Source organism: Corvus hawaiiensis, chromosome 3 (assembly GCF_020740725.1).
Source record: "Corvus hawaiiensis isolate bCorHaw1 chromosome 3, bCorHaw1.pri.cur, whole genome shotgun sequence".
Lineage (NCBI taxonomy): Eukaryota > Metazoa > Chordata > Aves > Passeriformes > Corvidae > Corvus > Corvus hawaiiensis.
Genome location: NC_063215.1, coordinates 37,758,592 through 37,781,362, shown reverse-complemented (window position 1 = coordinate 37,781,362; position 22,771 = coordinate 37,758,592). Strand labels below are relative to the sequence as shown.

General features: G+C 45.0%; 1 long non-coding RNA gene across 2 annotated transcripts in view; it reads right to left on the bottom strand.

The window, feature by feature from the left end:
* LOC125323637 overlaps positions 1–22,771 on the bottom strand; it is a 122,560-nt gene that overhangs the window by 22,966 nt on the left and 76,823 nt on the right. Inside the window, exons 3-4 of one of the 2 annotated variants that reach the window (XR_007202587.1) lie at positions 22,404–22,507; positions 20,591–21,015 (exon numbers count right to left, since the gene is read on the bottom strand). This is a non-coding gene — a long non-coding RNA (uncharacterized LOC125323637). Of the gene's footprint in view, positions 1–20,590; positions 21,016–22,403; positions 22,508–22,771 lie in introns of those variants that run through there. The other variant, XR_007202588.1, reaches the window with a different exon arrangement.

Genomic DNA, 22,771 nt, shown 5'->3' with positions numbered 1-22,771 from the left:
TCCTTCCACAAAAATAGGTGAGACTGTTCTAATCTTCATTCAGCAAACTCCTCTTACCAATTGTTTTGAGTGAGATGTTGGAAAATTTTGTTGAGTCCACACCAAAACCAGGGCTTTTTCTAGAATGTGCTTTCTGCTGTTACAAATGCTAGATACATTGAAAGAATAGCTGGGAGCACTTTGTCTTTCCTTAACCTGTTGATTAAAAAATGATCCAGAATGGATTTTTGCAACTCTCTTATAGGAACCTGTACGCAAACATCAAAATGGCAGAGACTAATACCGTATTTAAAATTTAGACTCAAAAGATTTAAGAACACAAAATAAAATCTTATTTGCAGTAGGGAAGACATCATCCATCTCTGCCCTGTCAGCCATAGTTAGAGCTTGTTAGCTCCCATTAAACTCTTTGCAGATCTGAACTTGTCATCCTCTTTTTAATTCTAGGCAAGTAGCAAATTGGCTTAAAAATGTAGAAGCTGTCCTGATGCGTATGCATGCTTACTTCTGCCTTCAGCTTTCAAGCATCTGAAGGCATCCATTAGATTAGTTATCATGTTAATAAGTAGATATTAGAAATGCAGCATGTTCACAGCTCTCACTTGGACAAAAACTCAAGTGATTAGAGGCTTCTGTCTAGATGTATCAGGAACTGAACTCCACCCCTGAAACTGTAACTTTCAGCTCATTTAATCTACCACAGAGAGAGAGGGGAATCTTAGTGCCCTGGTAGCAAGTAAAATGGAAAGGTACTTAGGAGATTAGAGGGGGCTCTGTCTGATCCTGAATGCCTGTGCCTGGTGAAGAAAGGTGAGGGTGTTTACTGGTGAAGATGCATTTTTCTGGGGAGGGACCTGGATCTTTCTCAAGGTAGCAGAGACTTCTTGTCCCTGTTATTTCATACCCCCAGCCCAGGTTATGGACAAGGTTGTCCCTGCACAATGTGGAGACAGAGAGGACTGTCTGTCAGTCACGTATGAGGAGTTGGGGGCTCTTTGTGGTGGTAAGGGAAGTTCTAATCTAAAAATTAGCCATCAAACTGAAGGAGTGCTGATTTCCACCCTGCTTTGGTGTGGAATCAGCCCTTCTTTGCATCCTGTTAAATCTCCTCTGCCAGAGATGACTCATCCCTGAGGTTCATAAAAATACTTCTGAAGAGCTGAGAGGTTTTTTTTCTCTTTTCTTTTCTTTTTTTTTTTTATTTTTTACTGTTGAAGTGGACTCATAGCACTGAATATATATTTACAAAATTATTCCCTAAGGCTATTTCAGAATCCTTCTCTTTAATTCCATCATACTTTTAGCATAAATATAAGAATGTCTGTGGCACAGGGGATACAATGTCAGCAATGTGGGTAAGAAACACACTTGCAAAACCTGAAATTATGTTCAATATTTTTGGAAAAAGGACAGGAATCTCATTTTCTTTTGTAGTAACTTGGTAGACATAGGCTTATCTAGATTGTTTGCTTATTGCCAAAGAGAGGACTGATCCGTTAACCACTGCCTCATGTGCACAAGACAGGTGGGTGGAGAGCATCTTCCTTTTTAGTATGGGGTCTTATTAGGGAGCACCAAAATCCTACAGTGAGAATAATGCCTTTTTCTTTTACGTGGAAAGAGATGCTGCTGGCCAGCATTGTGAGCACTTCCCACAGTCACTGGGAGAGTGTACCTGTGCTGCAAGGCGTTGTTATGTCGCCTGTGCACAAGGGAGTGGAGAAATGTGCTCCCTGAGCATTTTCTGTATTGCATTATCCATCAGAGCTGTGGTATGGGAGCTGACTGTGAGTTTTGTGTACAAGATGAGTCACAGCAGACTCAACCTGCTGCAGGTGGGGGTACTCAGAAAGCCGTGGCCCCCAAGAGGCTCTATGTGACAGTACAGGTGACAACCCAAGCAGTTTTTTTCCCTGTGGAAGTGAGCGGCAACCAGTCAAGTGGCATCTTGGAATGAGTCATCACTGTACTGAGCAGCAACATTATTTTGGGAATTAACCAATGGAAGCACATGCCCGTGTATTATAAAGGGCATAACAATAAAATCTACACCATTAGAACCAAACTCTACAGAGTTTGGCAGAGAGCAGGCAAACTGTGAAGTTTCTATTTGCAAATGCCTTATTGATGTTATTCCAGTGCTTCTACCATTATCTCTTGCACACTCTCTATCTTTCCCTGCCACACATTTAGAAAGTAAATAAGCTCATCAGACACATGTTCCATTTTATGAGAGCAGAGATGCGTACAAGAGCACGAATGAATATGAATAGCCCTTTTTTGGCAATACCCAAGCTTTGGAGCTGTTTTGTATGACTCAGAAATAAATACTGTGCTAAAAGGGCTCCCATAAAAATATGGACCGTGAAAAGTAATGGGGAAAGGAGGAACCATTCTTCTCAGAAAATGGCTCTCCCTGAGACAGCTTCCTGAGACATGTGGCAAGTTTTGATGTGGGCCTGGTTTTCATGGCAGCTTGTTGGGCTTGTTGACAGCTCTCTGCCCAGGGAACCAAGCCACTGCTTCACTGTGACTGAACGAATGTCTTCAGAATGCAGCAAAAAACAGACTCGTCTTTGAAGAGAGCAAAGATGAAAGAGAGTCTATAAATTCTCAGCAACTGAAAATAAATAATAATATAAACAAGCTGTACAGAGCTTTTATTTTCTTTCTGTTTTGGTTTTGTTTTGTTTTGTTTTTCTTAACACTTTCCCCATTTCACACTCTCAGTCTTAAATAAGAAGGAGGCCTTGAATACTGCATTTTCACGCTTGACAATAAAAGTTATTAGACTAGTTAGCATTGTACATGAACTGGGAATGACTGTAAGCCTAATAAGGCTAGGAACACCCCTAATATTTAGGTTTTCACCTGTGTCTGCTTCTTAGGAATGATTTTAAAAGGGACTGCTTCTCCTACCATGTAGGTGATAAGCTTGTCACATTACTACCAAACCATGGCAAATCATCCATGCTCCAGGGATGGTGTAAGATGAGTACCCAGAAAGCTGTCAGTTGTGCTGGATTGTCATTCCAAATACATAAGAGAAAATGGCTTTTTTTCACTGCAGAATTTTGATGCCCCACGCTTTTTGGTAGGAGGGCTGTTAACACTGCTCAGAAGCCCATAGGCGTATCTCCTGCCCTGTGGATCCCAGATCCTCACCACCTCCCCCAAAATCCAGACAGCTGTGGAGATCAGATGTTTTTTGTTAATTCTTGGAGCTCATCGAAGGGTGAATAGAAAAGGAATCCATTTGTGGCAGATGGGAGATGCTTCTCTGCTGGACTATGAATGCTGTTCTGATAGCAGCGCTGGCTTTGCAAGGCTGCCTCTGTCTAGGTGCTACTGGTCTACATGGTGTCAATTTGTTCTGTCCATTGTACACTAAAAATGATGTGTGGGATGCCCCAAAGAGATCTCAGAGGGACTGGGCCATGCCTTCAAATGTTCATTCGGACCTTGTAGCAGAGTAGATCCAAGTGTGCCAAGCCAAGAGAGCCGTAAGATCCGTACTTTGTAAGATGTAAAATAAGATGTAGAACAAGTTTCTTTTAAAACTGTCTTTATTAAATCACAGCCAAGTGTTTCTGAAGCGGCCTGGAAAGAAGAGAGGGCTTGAGCACTGCCTGGACTGACTCTGTCCGAGCAAGGAGAGGAGGAAGGTTTCAGGTCAGCTCTTTCCCCAGCACTGGTTGATAATGCTTTCTACTATTCTAATGTGACATATTCTAATGTGACAGGGTTAAGAGTTTTATTTAGTAAGCCTTTACTCCTGGCTTTATTTTGGTATATTTTTTCCTGGAAGGTTAAACTAGAAAGCAGTGTTCCTACAGTGAATAAATACATCATAGGAACCAGAAGCTAGAAAGGCTTCAGACCTGGTCAGCCTTTGGAGTCCTGCTGCACAAATAAAACAAGTCTTCGAGAGGAATAGTGTGGATTTTGTGTCCAGACAGAGGGGAGCTGAGAATGGGGCCTGGGTCTGACTGTGAACCTCCCGTGCCAAAGCCCTAGATGGGGAGGTAGGGACCCACTGATTCTCTCAGGGCAGATGGGCAGGGGATGCCTGGTCTCAGGGAGCGTGCTGGCCTCCAAAGAGCACCAACAGGGAGGAAAGGAAGGATCTGTCCTCAGGTCCTGGTCTGTCAAAAATGGATTTTCAGGACCTGACTGCTAAGCTACTGCTTGATCTTAAGTGGATTCAACCAGAGGCTTTTGAGGGTTTAGAGAGTCCTTACTCCATGTGTCATGGGTTAGCATAGCTATGGAAGTGATTCTCTTGAAAAGAGATGCTTACAGCTTCCTCTATGACCTAACAGAACCTATCAACTGGCTAGTTTGAATACTGGCAGCTTTTTAAGCCACTTAAGGAGCTTGATACACCTCTGTGATCTACATTTAAGAATGAACAAAGCCCGGGAAAGCTCTCTCTTGCTTCTGGCCTTGGGGCATGTAACTGGAGGGGGGGGGCCATGTGGCCCAGTGGGGCCAGGCCAGGCCCTGCTTGGCCTGGGCTGGGCCGGACCACAGCCATCCTGGAGCTGATGGGCCCTGTTCCGCCCATGGCCCCCCCTAGCCCTGCTCCGTGCAGGCGGTGCAGCCCGGCTCCACACCCCCTCCTCCACCACCCAGTGCAGCCGAAGATTCGTCTGAGGCTGCCCCGCTGCCAGGCAAAGATCATGTGACCAACAGTGATAAGCGAACTCCAGCTGTGGGGCTGGGTGAGATTAACCCTTTTTTAGTGCTGTAAGTTTCCTCCAGAACAGATGAAGCCTGCAGACATCAATCCTCTCCTGAGTTGGAGGAAGAGGGAAGGTGAAGAAAACACCTTAGAGACACCAAAGTCAGTGAAGAAGGAAGAGCTGAAACCCTGAGGAAGGAGAAAGAGGAGATGCTTAGAAGCTGAAATTCTGTTGTAAAGCTATGGTGGTGATGGACTGTGATACATCAGAGTACCCACTGTAATTTCATGAAAGTATGGGGGGGTGGAGCAGAGATAGTCCTAGAGATGAAGATGCTCCCAGAGATAGGTGAAGAGAACCTTTGCTTCTGAACAGCTCATCCTTAAAATGGTACCCCATTAGCTAAAGATTGGACCCTCGAAAGCAGTTGTGGGGAAAGCTTTAAGTCGGGGGAAGGGACTTTCATGTGCGAGCAGAGAACCAACCCAGGCGGCTGTCTCATTGTGACATTGAAGCCATGAAGAGAACTTCTTGTGGAGATGTCTCCATAGCATGAGCAAGAGAGACTCCTCTCCCTAAGTGAACTGAAAAAAGGTTATTATGGAAGTGTGTCTTGGGGTGGCTTTATGATGTGTATCCCATATCACTGCCCTATGCCCAGAAATTAATTCTTGTGCCTTTCTATGCCTTTAAACTGAGCCTGAGAGGGGGAAGGAAAAACTGAGCAAAACTTTTTCAAAGCAGTTTGCAGCTTGTTCAAGGTCACACAGAGATAGCGACTTTTTTTCCAGCTGCAGCAGGGGAGTGAGGAAGCACCCGGCTTGTAGGTTTTTTTTCTAGTCTGCTTTTGACCAGTTTTTCAGTTTCTTATTCTCTGGAGAGAGACTGAGAGTTGAACTTTTTTTCCTTCCCTGGAATTTCGGATTTTCTCCCTTTTCTGCTGGACTGCTTCAATATCAGAACACATCGGGAGGACTTTCCACCAAGCACAGAGGGCTTGGCCCTGGGCCAAGCCCCAGCTCCAAGGAGACCAAAGAGAGGACTCTAACACTTTCCCAGGTTTTTTCCCCACAGCGAGAGATGTTTATTATTTAGCATTATTTTCCTTTTCCCGTGTGTTTGTTAAATAAACAGTTTTTATCTCTTTCACTTTCCTTTGAGGAAAATTTATTTTTCCCGAACCTGGTGGGGGGAGGGGTGGTTGTGCCTTCTCTCAGAGGATATATTTCTAAATTTGACCAAACCGGAACAAAGTGGTAAACTGACTGAAAATCTCAAGGGTTGTTTTTTTACATTGTCAGTGGGAGAAGGGAGGAAGGTGGGGGGAGGAGAATTGTTCTGAAGGTGTGGTCTGACTTTTTTTCCTTTCTTTTAGGTCTGTTAATAAACTTCTTTATATTCTTTTAAGTTTTGTGCCTGCTTTGCTTTCTCCTAATTCTTATCTCACAGAAGGTAAATAAGTAAGTAATGAGTATTTTGGACCAAACCACTACACTTAATTGGTGTTTCTGCCTGGTTATGAACTGAACCCGCTACATAATGGAGGAAAATGCTCACTACAATTACTCACTGGCTCACCCCAGCCAGAGAATGAGTAAAAGACAAAGAGTGATTTTTCTGCAGCAGACAGCAGGTTTTTGGTATACTTGTTATAAGCCTCTGGTCCCTCTATGAACCCAGGGTTAGTTTAGGAAGGAATTAATCTTTTGCACGGGGGTATCTATAGTGGCTTTGGGGAAGGCTTTATAAATCTGCAGATATCTGTGTGTACATGGTAAAACACCAAAACATCCCCTTCCTCCTGAAGGGAGAAGAGCCTATGTTTGAGTAAAGACCCACTCCAGACTGCCCCAGACTATGTCACAGCCCTGCCATGGCACATCCTGACACAGTCAGTCCTGCCTGTCCCTGCCCAGCCCCTGGGCCTCCCCCCACCACCCCAGGCCCTGGACCCCGTGTCACCTCCTGGGGCCATCAGCCCCTGACCCATCAGCACTGCAGTTGGGCTGGTCTCCAGCTCCCCACAGCCCTGCCCTGCTGGCCATGGGTCCTCTGAGCCAAGCCCACACACAGGTGCACATCCCAGCCTGAGAGCAGGCTCCTGGTGAACAGTGAACACACTGCAGGTGACATCCCAGTCACAGAGTCCCCTGGCTACTTTCTTGTTGCAGTGGGGATACTGCAACACGCATATATCAAACCAGGAGTCCCGTGGAAAGGAAATATATATGGACAGACAGATTCTTGATAGCTGTTTCAGAGATGTTTATTTCTCCAGCCGCATGGCCGGGGCTCTGCCGAGGAACTGTTCCAGTCACGGGACCAAGGGTCCTTCTGCCCGCGCAGGGAACACAAACCAACCAATGGGAACGAGGCTGAGCAGGGGCAGGGAAGCCCCGTGTCTGTGCCTTCAGGGCCCCTCTCCCAGGGCTACACGGCAGGGGAGGGACCCCAACACCTCACCCGTTTTATTTTAATAAAAGGAGAATGAAAACAACTGGATAAACATAACAAGAACAGTTTCAAGACAAAACAAGCCACCCTCCTGAGTCTTTAAATGTCCAAACAGATTCTGTGGAACATCTTAGGGCTGACAGAAGGGAGACAGAACTCTGAGCATGCTTTGTGGGGAAACTGAGGCAGGAGAGGGTTTAACTTCTTCCCTCCCCCTTTTCATCCCCCACTCGGCATTGGAAAGGGATTTTTGGGGAAACAATTGGCAAAAGCATGGTTTTGTGAGGGAAACCATGGATGAAAAAACGGATTGGGAATACACTGGGGGTAATAGGACATAGGGTAAAAGGGAAAGGTGGGATTAGGAAAGGGAAACTGTAGGGGGGGCTTACAATGGAGATACTGTCTAACATGACTACGATTTTTTGCATATATACTGCCTTTTACAGAAACACCATCAGGCCCAGTGACCTGCGATGCTTGTAACCCTTTTCTCCCTAGTACAATATTAAATTCCACCACCTCTCCATCTCCCAAGCTTGGGATGCATTTTTCAGGGTTATTCTTTTTAATAGCAGTTCTATGCACGAATATGTCTTGCTGGTTGTCACACCTTGTTATAAAACCATAATTTTGCTTAACATTATACCATTTTACTATCCCTAAGGTCTTAGTTGCTATGATCTTTTCCTTTTTCCGAGTGGCTGCTGTTTTTCTGTCTCGCTGCGTCTTTGCTCTCTCTTTCGGTCGCTCCCGTGTTGGAATTGTCGGAGCTGCTCGTGCCTACGCGCTCTTCCCGGGGTCGCGTTCGGGGCCGCGCGGGCCGGGCCGGGCCATGCCGCTCAGTTCTCCGTGCGTCGCCTCCTCTGGTCGCAGCTTCGCTGCCGCTGCCGGGCGCTGCACCCACGTCTCGGCCGGGCCCCCGAGCGACGACTCCCCCGTGCCCTGCTCCAGCGCGCGTCTCGGCCGGGCGCGGCTCCGTTCCACCGCCATCGCCGCCAGCCGCCGCCCGCGCGCCGCCCCTCTCGGCCGGGCATTCACGGGGCTCGCTCCACCACGCGCTGCACAGGACCGGGCGGGCACCGCCGGGTCCCGCCGCTCCCGCCGCGCCTCGCTCTGCCACCGACACTGCGGCTCGCGTGGCTCCGCCCGCGCGCGGGAACTGCCTCGCTGCTGCTCGCAGAGCACTCGGTGCACGTGGCCTGGGCCGCACGGTCCCTGCGCCAGGCTTCCCTTCGCCAGGACACAGCTGACATTGCTCAACAGTCTCGGTAACTAAATAATATTCACGAAAATATTCTTCCATCGGCATATATTTTGACTCCAGTATTAACTGTGTCCAAATGGTTTTCCAAAAGCCCTTGGTAAGAATTAAATCCCAAGAAACATAGAAAAAGTTCTTAAACAACCATGCCAGGAAGTGTTTCAGTTCTTTTTGAGCTTGAATCAAGCTAAAATTCACAAATCGTTGTTCAAGAATCATTTTAAGTTTAAGATAAATGTCCATATGCGGCTCTGAGAGCCAAGAGTCTTCCCACCGTTCCTCCATAGTTTAGATATGGAATAGCAAAGCAAAACCAAGAAGAGGAATCCAAAGTTTCCAGGGTTTACTCACACAAATCAGTCGCTTAGGGATCGGGGATCGTTCTGCTCTCAAATCTCCACCATTTGTTGCAGTGGGGATCCTGCAACACGCATATATCAAACCAGGAGTCCCGTGGAAAGGAAATATATATGGACAGACAGATTCTTGATAGCTGTTTCAGAGATGTTTATTTCTCCAGCCGCATGGCCGGGGCTCTGCCGAGGAACTGTTCCAGTCACGGGACCAAGGGTCCTTCTGCCCGCGCAGGGAACACAAACCAACCAGTGGGAACGAGGCTGAGCAGGGGCAGGGAAGCCCCGTGTCTGTGCCCTCAGGGCCCCTCTCCCAGGGCTACACGGCAGGGGAGGGACCCCAACACTTTCTGTCATCACGGTGCTCCTGCTGTGGTGAAATCTCCCAAGTCAGGGAAGAAATACCTGCCTAGGTTGCAGAGGGAATGCTGTCATGTATTAAACTTTGAGCAGAAGACTTTTCTCTGAGAGTTGGATGCTAATTTGAGACAAGTTGTTAATGAGGTGCAGGCATATACCCTCATCCAACTATCTGGTACAATTTTGTTCCCTGGAATCAGGTGTGGCGTTCGCTTCCAGCACCCCTCAAGGCAGTATGCTGGGGTTTTGGGTTTAAGCATACTGGGCGTGAACTAACAAGGCAGCAGCATTGCTGCATCTCTTCCATCTGGAGTTGTATGACACTGATTAACTTTTATTTTCCCCCTACAGCTTCAGCCACTGGAAATAAAGGGGTGTAAAGAACGTCATTTGTTGTCCTTGTGGTTACAGAAAATCCTGGAAATGCAACTGAGAGTACATGCAGCTTCAAAAATCAGGAACCAAAACAAACAAAACCGTGCAACATTTATTAATAAATTTCAGTTAAGTCTCCCTGGTTTCAAGCCCAGTTACACGATTTCTCTAGGGGGAGGCAGGAGGAAAGTGAATTTATGACTGTTGAATGTTTGATCCTGTCAGAATTGTATTGAGTACTACAACAAAATGGATGGCTAGAAATAAATTTGGGTGTGAATAAGCTGTTTCCTCCACAGGTCTGGTTTACACTGGCAGGGTGTGCTTAACGGTTGACTGGAGAAAAAAAAAGTGACAGACAGCTCTTACAAGCTCCTCAGGGAATTTAAACACAAGCTCTGTTCTTCTTCCTTTTAATTCACCCTCTGGTCACCGGCAAAATAATTTAGATTCAAGCTTCGGGTTTAGGGGAATTGCTGGTGGAAGGGAAGGGTTAATTTATTTACTTGGGGTGTTTTTCTGTTTATTTTGTTTTACTTTTTAAGCCCTGATGTGAATTATCCGTTTTGGCAAGTGAATGAGAACAGTTGCATGTACTTGGTATTTTCTGTCACACACACTATTATTAGTAAGAAACACATTTCCTTTTGGGGCGCTAAGGACAAAAATAAGGCTGTTCACATTACCACCCCCCTTATTAACTCTGTTAAAGCAATTGTGCTGGCATTTAAGAGAACTGGCAAATGCATTTGTTCAGCGGCAAATGTGATGCATTCAACGTTCTTTTCACATGAAGAAGAAAACAGGGGCTTTTAAGCGCAGGGAATATAATGGCCGAGCTTTGGTAATGATTTCCAATATTTTAAAGAAAGAAGAGGGAAAAAAGATCTCATTTACTTGTTTCGGCATGCAGGAAAGGGAACAGCTCTATTATCCAAAATCTGCTCTGGAGCTTTCAGTGCTGCTTGGTGCACATTTTCTGTCCACGTGTAGACAGATCTGCCTTCAGTGGCAACTCATTGGGCTGTGGCTTGGATTTTGCATGGAATATGGAAGGTACTGCTTCATCATCTAAGTACAAGGATAGGACATGTCTCCGTAGCACAGAGTTTGTCCGCTTGTAGGGTAGGATACTTTTTCTAAGAATGAGTCCTGTCATGATGCCCACATGCTGTTGAGCTCTTTTCTTTTGTTAGCAGGGCTACCATCAGTCACAACAACATGGTGGGTCATTAGGTCACCTTGCTGAGTACCCAAGCAATTCAGATCATGGGGTGCTGAAATTTGCTTTCTTTCAATGTGCTTCAATCACTGGTATTGGCTTTAAATTTGGCCCAAATTAGGTTGGTTTGAAACTGTTTCAGTATTTTCCAACTCTATCACCCTTCCTTTTCCACTGATACTGATTAAACAGAATTCTTTAACTCTCCAGAACAGACTTTTTGTCCTCATCCCTCATTACTTGTCATTGTCTTCTTGTCTCCATTTGTTGTGGAGAAAGTTGGTAGTTCTAAATTCAAGTACAGGTTTAACGTTGCCTCTCAGCATTGAGAGGAATGAAATGCAGTGGTGCAAAGTGCTGTGGTAACTGCTGTACAGGACACTTGTTTACTTTTTTCTTAAACCAAGAATGCCCAAGAAGCTGGCAGTGATAGCAAGCAAAATGCTTCTTTCTCGCTGATGGGGACAGAAAAGTCATACAGATAAGGCAAAAAGATAGAGAAGTCTACTTTACACTTAGCAATGAGGTATTTTTCCTGTCTGTTTCAAGGACTTTGGTTTTCATCCATCAGTCTTTATATATATACTAAATAGCATTTAACAAGTGGCTTTTAAAATAGGGTGAACTTTTGCAAGGGGAGTATTTATAGAAGTAGCTATTTAGTTTGTTAGTAATTTTTGGTATTCATTTTGCTGTTGCTGACTATACAGAACAGGATTATTCACCCGCATTACCCAGCTGCTTCTGTTTGATAACACAATAAAGATTGTGAGGTGTCTTTCCACAGAAATGACTGTGATGTCATGATTCATGTGATGTCACAGCTATGAAGAAGTGGAATCTGTGAGAAAGAGTTGTTTTGAGACAGAAAATCCCAAAATTAAATGTCTTGCATTATTGGTCAAATGGTAGATTAAGATGCAATTCAGTCAAGGAATATTGCAAGAAATTAATCTCTGTGACGTACTTGAAAAATGCTTCCTGATATTGGAGTTCACTAAAAACACCATAGTATCTCATTAGAAGAAGCTGTGGTACCTTTCCACTATTCTTTTCCTATAGATGAGACTTGGCAATGCTGGAAGTTTATAGAAGATGGTTATATATTACAGTGCCTAGCAAAGAATTTGTTGGGGAGGTGGGGTTGGGATTTTTTCATTTAGCTTGCTGGCAGTTGCCAGATGAACTGGATATGCAGTTGCATTTGGAAGTTCTCTGACCTCTTCAACAGCTGGGACTTTTAGAACTGTAAACCTGACACACTCTTGCATAATATTTTTCTGGTGCTGCAGGTCCCTGGAACTGCAATGAAGCCATGCAAGGGAATATTCAGAAATGAAGGTTATAATTCAGGTGTACAGACCATTATCACTAGATGCTTCAGTGGGTGTTTTGTGTAGGAGTCCTGTAACATTGTTTGAGTTGATCTAGCCCAAAATGCTGTTGGTTCTTCTTTTCAGAAGCCTATTGAGATAATGTACCATTTCTCTAGCTCAGTAATGGGGAAAATCTCTTGAGCTGGACCTGTGCATCACACAGCTGGCTCTGAACTCTTCTGGATGATAGCCAAACCTGCTTCTCATTCATTTGCAGCTGAAGGCTGGGACTTTCCACTGCTCTATGACGACATGCATCAGGTCAGCCTCCTTGGTCATTCATTGACCAGCCTCAGCTGGCATTTGGGATCCAGAACAGGGCAGAGGCTATGCCAAGACCTTGCTGGTGGGCATTTCAACAGCTGGCAAATCAGAGGCACACTTCCAGGACGCAGCCTTCATCAATGTAGCTGCTGCCTATTTCAACACCCAAAAATTTGATGTTTTGAGTAGGGGAAAAGCTGACACTTGAAAGTCTGATTCTTTGGAAGTCTGCCGTAATGCTCCAAACCTTCTGTTTGGTTGTCCCCAGCCTGCTAATATTATCCCAGTCCCATTTCTGTAGGTGACACACATGTGTGTATGATTAACTGGTAATGACCTAAATGGTCTCCACTGACAGTAGTATCTACTTACGTCTTTCTGCTTTTGGTGGAGCAGCATGTGAGCTGCTATACAAGAGAGTGTCACTTCATACTAAGGGAAATATGCTGAGGAAAATTCATTTTGAATTTATGTCTGGAATATCCACAGATGTCTGCTCAAGTTTTCCATTTTGTAACCACTTGTAGTCAGGCTGAAAATGTAACTGCAGCTGGGATCAATGGGCAAACTCATAGATATTTTATCCCTTGGATCAAAGAGTATTATCCGGGAAAAAAAATACCAGGAAAATCTAACAGCAAAACTCAAATGCAGGAAGACAGCTGTTAAAGGTTTCCTGGTATTTTTTAACTGAGGATCTTCGTCAGCAAGGTCTCCATTAACAAAATGTCCTCTGGTCCTGGGGATCAACCAACTTGCTCCACCAGTGAGGTGACTCCCACTACATTGGCATAACTGTGAATGCTGATAACTGAGAGGAGGTTGATACCAGAAAAGTATGTCTGGAGGTGGCAGCACATGTTCAATCTGACCAAGAAATGATCACAAAAAGCAAGAAGAAATCATGGCCTTGAGAGAATCTGCCAAGAACCAGCTGGGATAAGCTGTGATGTGCTTCAGACTCTCAGGCTAACCCCACACTGACCACCTAGAGCTTGAGATGCCAGAAGGACTCTGCCTCTGGGATACTCTGTGGCTCTGAGTGCTGGACCGACAGCACAGAACACCAGGGGTAAGCTGCATGAGGCCAGCACTTCAGGAATTACAAGGCAGAGAGAAGCACTTCCAGTGTTGAGTTTTCCAGGAAAATGGAAACAGGTAAGTGAGGAGAGTACAAAGTCAGCTTTGGGTCAACTCTGCAGAGGAAAAAGAACACAGTAGGAAGCTTTATTTTTGACAATAGGTGATCCTGAAGATGTTTTTAATCATTTTCTATCCACTCCGACAGAGAGAATTATCTGTGAAACTGACACAAGTATTTGAAAAGTGTTGCACTGCCCTTGAAATGAGCAGTGTGTTTTTAAACTGACAGTGTAAAGAGAAGGTGAAGGCATAACATAGTTTGTGATTGATCTAAGGTTTCCTGGTCCATCTTGCAATTTCAGGGATGGTAAAATAGCAGCCTGCGATCTGTAACAAAAAAACTCGCGCCAAGCCCTTAAACTCCAAGACAGTAAGAGTGGGAGACAAAGAAGTACTACTGTAAAGATAACCAATCCTTGACAACAAAACAAAAATTTCTTGCACAAAGGACATCTGCCTAGCTCACATGGAAGCTTAGGGCAAATGTTAATACTCCCATAGTGTTGACTTATAGATTATCTGTAATATCTTAGCAGAAAAGAAAAAAGTAAGTCCCAAACCCAAAAGCCATAAAAACAGATCATGGAGCTGCCTGAAGTACAGAAGATGCACAAAGTATGACTAAGAGCCAGTGACAGAAAAGAAATATCCAGGAGCTGCAATGACTTTCTTGTCTTGCCAGAACATGCAGGCATCAGAAGTCATGGCAACAGAAAGAGCATTTGGATGCCTTCAATGGGATTCCTTTTTGCTTCACCCTTTCTTAACAGCTTCACACGTGTGAGGGAGGAGGAGAAGTTTCTGGTGAACCTGTTTTCTTTTGCCCTGGTGCCAGAAGCAAACCCTAGTATGATGAGATACAACAGGATGGAGACATACACATCGCTAGAGGGACTGAGTGACATCTCTTGCCCTGGCTGCATACCTGTTAAATCCCAATGCCATATGAGTTGCCTGGGTTGATGCTGCTCTTCAGTGGTGCCAGACATTTTTCTGGATGTGACTGTGATTTCCCAACACTGTCACTGTCCAAGCATGAATGTAAATGATGTCAACAGAGAATGGTGTCAAGCCCCATTTGCTCAGAGGTGTTCTTCTTAATAGTGTTAGAGGAGATGCTAAATGGGTTGACTTGAGACGAAGCGCTGTAAGAATGTCCTAGACAGCCCGCTGGGAACAAGGACACAGGCATTACACACAGTGTTACTGGCACAAAGAGGAATTTTCAAATGTACTGTCAGAAAAAGAATGAATTTTATTCCCACTGCGGGTTTATCAGAGATGGGTGTAAGAGTAAGTTATAAAATGTGAGAAATGTATTGATGTTAATAGTTGGAGGTAATAAGTATCAAGTGTGGAGTCCCTTTCAAGGGACAGCATTACTGGAGTAGCTGTGGATCAAAACTAGTGAGAAGCATTTGAGGACATCTTCCAAGAGATTAAGTGACATTTATCCTACTGCTCACTATTAGATAAAATGTTGAGAATCCCCTGGATTGTCAGTCCAGAAAAAGTTACCTTCAACTTCAGGTAAAAAAAAGGAATGGAAGGAAGGTGCATTGATCTGGGACTCACTGCTAGGGTAAGAACAGGAGAAATAAGCCTTTCAGAAGAAAAACCAAAAAATCCCCCCAGCCCCCCAACAAACCCAAGGAAAATTGTATAGCAATATCAAGAGCTGCGGAGATACATCAGTTTTACCAAACCCCAGAAACAAAGAAGGGTGATCAGGTTCATTGGAGCTCTTAACTGAATAGGGAGATTTACCTCAAATACTCTGCCTACAGCTCTCTGAACTGAGAATGCTTCAAGTCCATATTTTCTCCAGTCCAAAGGTTCAGGGGGGAAGAAGTAGTTTGCTGACTGAAAAATGCTGGAGAACAGGACTGTTAAAACTGGAGTTTATAATCTGTGAATGTATGATTAGCATGCAAAGCTGAAGATATGTCATCTTACCCAAGACTGTCTTGAGCAGGTGACAGCCACACTGAGGACCAGAACTAAAGTGCTAGTTCTGTGTTCCCGTGTACATGTTGGACTACTGTCAGGAAGAAATTAAACAGAAACAATCCAGGGATTTTGTATCTCACCCCTCCCAGGCTGGTACCTCAGCACCAAGGCTGACCAAAGTATCTTCTGCCTGCACTTCTGTCTCACTGGGTTGTGGCTGTGTTCCTGGCTGTGAAATGGCTCAGTGCCAGGAGAAGCTGTACAGAGCTTTCCTGCCCAGGGTGTGCAATGACTTGGTGGTGGGACTCCTATCCATGAATGCTGCAGAGGATAGTTTCATAATCCTCAATTCTAGAAAACCTCTCCAGCCCAACTATCAGTATCTGTCCTCAAGGGAAGCCTAGGGTCAGAGGGACCTGCTAATCCTGGGGGAGCAGTTAGGGAACTGGAAATTATTAGCAGTCTGAACACAGATTCTCTGGAAGAAGACATGAACCCTATCATATGTGCAGCATGACTGGTGGCCAAAGGAAGAGTGCAGAAATTGAAGTGTGAGCATTTTCATGTGTGGTGGGGATGGAATCGTTAGCTACTTCTGGAATTAACTGGATTACCTGGAAAAGAAACAATTTCTGGTACAAGGCAGAAATGGACCTGATGCTGTTTAGAAAAAGAACAAATCCTGTTTGTTGTTTTTCTTTCTAAGAAAAGTCTGTTGTTTAAGGACAGTGATTCTAAACATATGACAGAGAAAATAGCACTCGGAAAGCAGTTGTGTGCTCAAAATATCCTTGCTTAAAAATGTAGTGATTTCATGTTCTGCTTTGTTTTGGATCATTTGACAGAGGCATAAAGTTAAATTTTCTGGGTCCTTAGGTTACTTGTATGAACTTTTTTTTTTGCATGTGCAGCTAAGCCCCAAATATCTTTTAAGAATGCACTCTTATTAATTTGGGCCAAGTTCATAAATGTAAGACAGATTTGGAATAGCATGCATGACTTCCTAGGATACCTAGGACACTGGATTAATCATGACGTGAAATGTGCCCATATTGAGGGACTTGGAGCTTTTTAATCTCACCCATGTTTGTTGTAACATTTTGACGTGCATGAATCCAAGAATACAAAAGGAAAGTGGGACATGAAATGAACCTCATCCAGCGACTTTATCAATGTGGTACATTTCCTCCCAGCAAGCCAGAGTGTGCCTAATCCGACAATGAAAGGCCAAGAGATTCACCAGGAGACTACAAATCCATTAATTTGGTATCACTTGTGGGAAAAAGCTGGAAGCAATTGCAGGATTTGTTAAGCAAAAGGCTTGGCGAAGGCAATTGATTAGGGAGGTTTCAGAGAAAGCTGTTCTTGCTGAGCTGCCAAGGTAGAAGGGGTTATTATGTCCAGGAAATTTTAAAGTGTCTTGTTGGCACCATGTGAAACAGAAGGGGTGCTGCCATGTAAGAAAAGCTGAAAAACTATATGAAGGGTTTTTTTATTCAAGGGAGTACAAGTATCTGATATTTCACCAGGAATCCAGTCCATCATCTGATTTTGCTACATTAAGTCTCCACAGAGCCCAGTGCATACAAGGGACTGACAAATGCAACTGTTGTAATAAATACTCATTACAAGTGTTAGAGTAAAGAATCTCTGTCAAGAGCAAAACCTTTCCAAAGATGAAACTGTTTTTAAATAAGGGAGAGTCTCAGTCAGCAAGCACATAACTCACTGTCCATTTTTTTTCTTCCTGGTCCCCTGTACCAGCTGAAAACTCAAAACTAGGAGAGACCCAATGCTTTCTACAGCACCCCAAATGAAAAGCTATCTTCAAACACTCCAGGATTTCAGAAGGAATGAAAACATCTCTGAATAATGTGGAATTGTGTCCAAATCTGCTAAAAATTGAATGGGGAGAAGGTATTACAGGAAGAATTTCCACACAGTCAGCAATGAGATGTAAGAAAAATCTGTTATAGATGGCCTCTATTTCACAGATAATGAGGTAAGGAGACCCCAGGTTAGGTGTCTGGAGAGAAAGAGCTGCTCTACAGCATCTTTCCACAGACAGCATGGAGACACAGAGACTAACTGAAGGCTGACTGCTGTGCTCTGCAGTGCTGTCGAGCAGTCAGGGGAAGAGGGTCTGTGTGACAAGAATGAGACACACAGCAAGGTGCTTTGGAGTGCTTCTGTCCACTGCAAGCTCCATGTGTGCTCAAGCTCACACTGAGCTGTGCCTTGGTGATCTTTTCCCTATGTGAAGGGAGCAGGGTGGGGTCAGGTAAAGGTTGGCACCTGGCAAAGTGCTGCCCCAGGAGAAAGGGCCAGGCCTGAGCCAGAGGTCATTGACACCCCATGTGTATCACTGCAGATGAGACCTCTGGCCAGGGGGACAACTGGCTGGGTTCAGAGGTGAAAGGACACCATGCAGGAGACCCACACTGAGCACAGAGCCCCTGCCCTGTCAGTCTGCCTGCTGGGGGGAGGCAGGCATGCACACAGGAGAGCAGAGCATGGCACAGCGCTCTCGCAGGACTGCCAGGTCTCATGCCAGGCTGCTCGGCTGAGCAGGCAGGGCAGGGAGCAGATGAGCAGCTCATGGGAGATCAGTGCTCTCCAGTGAAGCGTGGGGCAGCAGCCGCAGAACAGCAGGAGCAGCCACTTAGAAAAGCTGTTGCAAGGAATCCAGACATGTTAGGCTTTTTTTCTCTGCAGTGACCTGGCCAAGACCCAAAGACCTGAAGAGACGGTGTCAGCTCTAAGTTGCCATCCTGTTGGTTGTAAAAAAAACACTTAGGAAAATGAACTGCCCTTTTCTGTTGTGTGATTCCCCACCCATTCCAAATGGAAAGGGAAATGAAGTAAGGACTTAATTATTTTTCATTCTGTTTCAAGGAGTGCCTACATAAAAAGACAGGTTCCAAGAGAAAAAACCAAAAGATTTCTGACATGCTTGTTGTTTGTAATAAGAATACAAAAATGGTCGATGTGGTTGGTTGCTTCTTCAGGATTCTTTTCATTTTCCTTTATACAAACAGAACAAAGGGGCAATGACTGGGCTACTGAGAAAAACAAGTTTTGCTTCTCCCCATGGAGGAGAAGAAAGAAACTGAGCAAAGTTTGTGCTCCTCTTGATGAAATACAACAATGTGTCTAATATTTTGATCTGTGAGGCTTGTGGTTTTGACAACAGAGAGGTCAGTTATTACAAAAACTCCTAAAATAAGCAAAATAATTAACATCTTTCCTCAGGGGCACATATGAAACCCTCACATATTTCTCAGTGGGAATAAAACTTGGACATTTCTGTTCAGGCTGCTGGTGGTGGACTTCTGGCAAGCTCCATAGACTAGTGATGCTGCATGTGGGAGGTGAAAGAGAGGAGAGGAGGTGCCTTCATACTGAATGTGGTCTGTGTGGGGTGTGAGGGGCACGTGAAGTTCCCTGGTGGCTGCTAGCTGCCAGCCTGGATGCAGGGCATGTAATCTCAAGGAAGGTAGCTTGTGCAAGAATTGTGATGGCCTGTCCCTCCTTAGCCTACCTGAAAGGGAGGATTGGTCAAGACTAGGCACTCACAGCCTGGAGAAATGTCTCTGGGGCTGCTTCTCCCTGTTCCTGAGGGGTGTGTCCTGCCCTTTTTCCCTCACAGGCATGGTTAATTATCTTTCAGCCAGTTTAATGAGCTGAATCAGTGCACCAAGGGCAGACTGAGAGCAAGAGCTGGTTTGAGAGAAGTAGCCAGCCAGACATACAAATGCATGCAGGGGAGAGAGGAGAGGAGAGGAGTAGGGAGAGGGACTGCCCTTTAGCCATGCCAGTGAGCAGGTGGAGCCATCCCACCTTGGTAAACCTCACCCAAAGCAGTGGGTAGCCAGTGCTTTGGCCCAGCTGGCTGCTGGGGCTGCCCCAGGCTGGGCTGGGGGACTCCCACCATTCACACTTCTCTTGTTGAAAATTGCCTTCCCTGGACCTGTGTGCCAGGTCAGGTTTTCAGAGAAACAAACCCTGAAATCCCATGTCCCAGGAAACTAGACCAGTTTAGTCTACAGGCACAGGCTGGCCCATGCCCACCGTGACCAAAAACACCTAAAATGTTTTCTGTGCATTGGCATCTGTCCTTGGGTGCTGCTTTCTTCTCTGAGGAAACTGCTCACTTTTCTTCAGGAAACAGAAGCATCCCAAGGACATTCTAATTTCTGGTAACAGAGGTTTTGCATAGACTAAAAAAAGGCATAGCCATCATGGCTTACTTACAGGCTTGGGAGGAGGGTTTGGCAGGGATAAAATCTCTGCAAAAAGTCTTTTGGAAGTGACCCTTCCTCTCTGTGCTGCTGACAGTCTTGGCACTGTCCAGATCACGACTCTTGGCTGTATCCCAAGTTTCTCCTGGATGCACTTATTGAATCTCCTCCCCTTATTTTCCCCAGTGTGTTTGGAAGACAAAGCCACACAATGGGGTTTAGTGAAAGAGTTTCATTTTCTACCCCGAGTGCTAGTTCCCGGGAGGGGGTGGAAAAAAACAACTCCACCCTTTAATTATGATTAGTTGCTGCCTTTCAGTTTTGATGACCTAGTCTTGATGCCACACTTTCTAGAGCTCAGTGGTGGGCCGTAATCAGTTCTGGCCAGGCCTCTTGGCAAATGCATCAGCACAGTGTCTTCTTGGAAGATTTTTTCCTTTTTGCAATTTATCAGGAGCTGTGGACATACTTCCAAGCCTTCTGTTGGTCAAGTGGTGCATATGTGTAGTATGAAGTATGTTTGTGTGATTATAGTAAGTTAGTATATACCTAAAAAACAAAGGTGTAATAAGATTAGTAAATTTTAAGGTGAAGTATCCAGTCTCAGTTTTGAGGAGAACATATTCCCTGAGAATCTGTAAGGATCTGGCATGCTCAATAAAGCGCCTTCAAAGTACATAAATGAAATGGTATCTGTGTCTTGGACAAGAGAATCTATTTTTAGACATGATGTTTTGACATTCTTTCTGCACATTGATGCTTCGTGGTTCCTGAAGAGAAACTCGTCAATCTGTGGTGACAATTATATGGGAAACCTCACAGGAAGCAGATTGTAAGAAAAGGGTATATGGATTAGTGATTTGAGATGCAGAAAAGCATAGGGGAAGCAGCTAAGCTGGATCCTTGAAGAGTGTGATTTATTTAAATATCAGTTGACAGGATCACAGAGGACAAATCCAGGATGATATTGCTCTTAATGAAAGTTGCCTGAACATATCCCATCAGCGTGTTTGACACTGGGCAAGGGAAAGCTGTGAATGGGAAACTTGCTCTGCAGCCGGTTCAGTGCAGATCCTTTGTGAAGACAACAGCTGCTCAGCTGGATGGGTGGGTAGATGGAGGGAGGGATTCAACCAGTTCCCAAAGCTCCAGGTGTGCCTGCTGAAACTCTCTCTAGAGGGAGAATATCTCGGTGTTGGGGCAACCTTGAATATGGTTTTGGAGTCCTACATCCACATATAGCCAAACAATACTGCTCGATAAAGGTGACTTGTCAAAGCACGTTGCATTTTCACCTTTGTAAGACCATTATTTCCAGCTGAACCTGTCTAAAATAAGAAATAAAAATCAGTAAATCCCAGATCCATGTAATCTATTCTTAAAACGTAATGGAACCTCATCAGTAATGTCTGGTAATTTGCTATCAGCCTGGTCAAGGACAGCCAAATTACTTAATTACATGTAACAGTTATTCTGTAAAGACTCAGGGAAACACAGATAACGTAACTAATCCCTCTTTATTTATTCCCTGCAAACAAAAGCCTAAGGGTATCTGGAGAGGGGAAAAAAAATTAAAAAAAAAAAAAAAAAAAAAAAAAAGAGCTGTGCAATTAGCATAATTAGGGACGGCTGTCACTCAAAGCCGCGCCGCAGCGCACGGGCGGGTTCCGCGCGCTGCCCGTGCAACGCGGCGCTGCTGCCGCTGGGCGGCGCCGTGCGCAGGCGGCGGGGCCGCGCCGGGCGGGGCCGCTCCCGCTCCCAGTCCCATTCTCGCTCCCAGTGCCGCTCCCAGTGCCGATCCCGCGCTGCTCCCAGTGCCGCTCCAGGTGTTGCTCCCACTCCCGCTCCCAGTCCCTCTCCCGCTCCCAGTCCCGCTCCGGCCCGCCTGTGCCTGGGAGCTGTAGCACAGGAAGGCTCATGGGTGTTTTGAAGCGAAGGGCCAAAGGAAAGCTCTGCCAACCTCATGTTCTACTCGTAGAAGACACAAGGAAAGTCCCCCCGGAGTACCCCCATTGCTCCTGACCACTTTAGCTGGCTGACTGGCTGGCTGGATAGACAGAGGGAGAGAGTCAACCAGTTCCCATAGCTCCATCCAGCTGTAGGTGTGCCTGCTGAAACTATCTCCAGTGGAAGCATATCTGTGTGTGTGTTGGGGCAACCTTGAAAACTGTCTTGGAGTCCTATATCCACAGTAGCCACATGCTGAACATCCACTGTTTCCTAGCTTCACTGCCAAAGCTGCTTCTCTTTACTTGAGAATAAAATATGATTGCAATCAGGAGAGACAAAACTTCAGGTGACTTGGCACTTTTCTTCCTTGGGTGACTGTATTTCTCTAGGTGATGTCTTTCCTTTTAAAGAAAATCATCATAACAGCAATTTGTGGGATATAGGGTCTGTGCTCTTCACATTAAAACAAGAGGAGTTTTCACTGAACTGCTACTGATCAGGATTAAAAGATCATACCACTGAAGTTGCCTACACTTCATTCTGCAGCCGTCTCTGGTTTGCATCTTGGCAAACTCACCTTTCCCCTGGGGCAAGATCTGTGATTCCTGAAGTTACAACAGGTGACCCATGCTTCATATCATGCTCTCTCCATGGAAAAAATGTCTTATGAGCAGTGGGTGGTGATCTTTGATGCTGGTTACTATCCAAATACTGAAAGGATCTTCAGGTTGAAGGGAAGCTTGTGGAATGCCCAAGAAAGCCTTACCTCTGCAGTGGGTGAGGGAAGACTCTCAGCTCTCAGTCCTCTTCTTGGTTATGAACACAGGTAACTCCTCCTTGATGGACACACTCTTAAGTTCCCTTTACAGACTACAGGAACAAAAAAAGACACAAAACAATGAGTGTTCTGGGTGCTAAATGTTAGAATATAATCACAGCAAAAAAAAAAAAAAAAAAAAAAAAGAGAGAAAAAAAGCAAGAAAAGTCAAAGCAGCCCCTCTGGAGAAAAAAAGAACCAAACGAGAGACTATAATAAATTCTGACCAAGAGATAAAAAAGAATTTCCTTCCTAAAACACATGCAAGACAAGAAATAAAGAAAAAGGCAGCCTGATTATATTAACCAAGTATTAAC